Source organism: Drosophila novamexicana, unplaced genomic scaffold, assembly GCF_003285875.2.
Source record: "Drosophila novamexicana strain 15010-1031.04,08,12 unplaced genomic scaffold, DnovRS2.1 tig00001783-arrow-arrow-pilon, whole genome shotgun sequence".
NCBI classification, from domain to species: Eukaryota; Metazoa; Arthropoda; class Insecta; order Diptera; family Drosophilidae; genus Drosophila; species Drosophila novamexicana.
In genome coordinates, this window is record NW_020824891.1 from 27,993 (window position 1) to 30,000 (window position 2,008).

Below are 2,008 nucleotides of genomic sequence, written 5' to 3' on the forward strand. Positions count from 1 at the left end.
GCCAGCCTTTTGAATAAGACTTTGCTTAGCATTCAAGCAAACAATTCACGTTAAATGTAGTTTGCATAAGATTTCCTTAGCATTTAACCTAAAGTTCAATTTACAATTCGCATTGCAAGACGAAGGCATCCAATATTTCTTGCCATCTAACCTGAAGTTAAATTCACAATTCGCATTGTAAGTCGTTTGTGTAAATGTGGCTTAGTCTATTCCTTTTCGAAATTTATGTTTTTTTTTTTCAAATTGAAATTGAATTATATTTTCAATAACTTAACAAATATTTCGTTTTTTAAAACATAGAATAAAACAAAAAAGTGACATTTCGAAATCCAATTCTGGCTTCAAATACATAACACAAATTCTAAAACCAATAAATTTGTTTCATTTTTTTTTCAGCAAAGTGCGTGGATCAACTTATAAAACTCCAGGATCTATGGTAAGTACCTAAGCTATTACAATTTTTGAAAACACTTTTTACATATTTTGTTTCTAATACAAAAACAAAAAAAACAAGTAAGAGGTTATAGTCGGGAGCTTCCGACTAGGGGATACCCTGCACCCTCTTCTTCTAACATCAAATGCATATATATATTCTATTTTAGAAGCTATATGTCAAGTTTGATGACTCTAGCTCTTATTATTTACAAAAATTGATACTTTTATCGATTGCTTGGAAATGGAGCAAGTTCTCGATTATCGGAAACAAACTCGATCTGCGCAGGTACTAGGAACACCTACATCTATTGCAGGTCTCTAGCTCTTAAAGGCTCTGAGATCCTTGCCTTCATACATACGGACAGACGGACGGACGGACAGACGGACAGACAGAAAGACGGACATGACTAGATCGACTCGGCTATTAATGCTGATCAAGAATATATATACTTTATGGGGTCGGAGATGCTTCCTTCTGCATGTTACATACATTTGCATTTTGCACAAATACAATATACCCTTATACCCATTCTCAATGGGTTCAGGGTTCAATTTGATTATATTAAACTTTTGGAGTTCTTGCAAGTAAGCCGGAAGCCATATAATATGGTAGTCCGATTTGGTTAGGAGAACTGCGAGGCTCCTAAATGCTGAGTTCAAATAAAATTAACATTTATTTTGGACTGATTGTTCCGATAGAGCTAAATGACATCGAAGTTCGATGCTAACATAATTTGGCTTAGGGAAAAATGTGTTCGAAATAACTAGAAAATAGAAACAAGTTTTTTATAGATCGATCGATTTACCCTATCTATATATAAATATATATATATATAATATAGATATGATATAGTGACCGATTTTTTACTTATATACTTTGTGTTTCATGACATTAGCTTGAAAAGTGAGAGACATGCACAAAGACAGGCAGACGGATATAGCTGGATCGACTTGGCTGATCAAGAATATATATACATATATATATATATATATTGAGTTACATAACGATGTCTTGAATGAGTGTCTTTATCTGGATCTCAGCCTTGAAATTGTCATGTCTCAAGGAGTATCTGGCTCTGTTAAGCACATTAACTATTGATACCCTGTAAATATAATGATATTTCATACCCTGCATTTGGAAATTGAATTGCTGCGCAGCTCTGATTGCGCTCAAGCAGACGTTTGCGTTTTGCTTGAGTAGTTGCTGTGAAAAAAAGACGAATAAGAAGAAGACATTGTCCTGCTGCAGCCTGGCGCGGGGGTAGGGGTGGTGGGGGGATTGAGTAGAGGCCACGTTAAGAGAATGCGCTTGAGCGTAAAGAAGTTTGCGTAGCCAGCGACTTCTTCTGTTTGGCGCAATTTCCGCCAAGTGGTTTTTCCGGGCGGCAAACCTTTGGCTTTGCCAGTTTTCCAAGCGATTTGCATGGAACCCCCCTGCCCCCTCCGCTGCTCAAACCAGAGAGAGAGAGAGAGGGAGGGAGCTGAAAGCAACATGAAGAACATGGAAATTTCTTGTGTGTGTGCGTTATTTTTTTCGATCTATTCATTGAACAATGTTATTATGTTGTTTGTT

General features: G+C 36.6%; 1 protein-coding gene and 1 long non-coding RNA gene across 2 annotated transcripts in view; one reads left to right on the forward strand and one right to left on the reverse strand.

Annotated features, from left to right (window-relative positions):
- The first annotated feature begins 395 nt into the window (after positions 1–395).
- The window catches only part of LOC115768441, a 63,739-nt gene continuing 62,126 nt past the window's right edge, over positions 396–2,008 (forward strand). The window contains exon 1 of the long non-coding RNA XR_004018560.1: positions 396–436. This is a non-coding gene — a long non-coding RNA (uncharacterized LOC115768441). The remainder of the gene's footprint in view (positions 437–2,008) is intronic.
- The window catches only part of LOC115768439, a 3,447-nt gene continuing 3,382 nt past the window's right edge, over positions 1,944–2,008 (reverse strand). Inside the window, exon 2 of the mRNA XM_030712999.1 lies at positions 1,944–2,008. This exon is cut by the window's right edge and continues 1,087 nt beyond it. The gene's annotated coding sequence lies outside the window, so the exon portion shown is untranslated.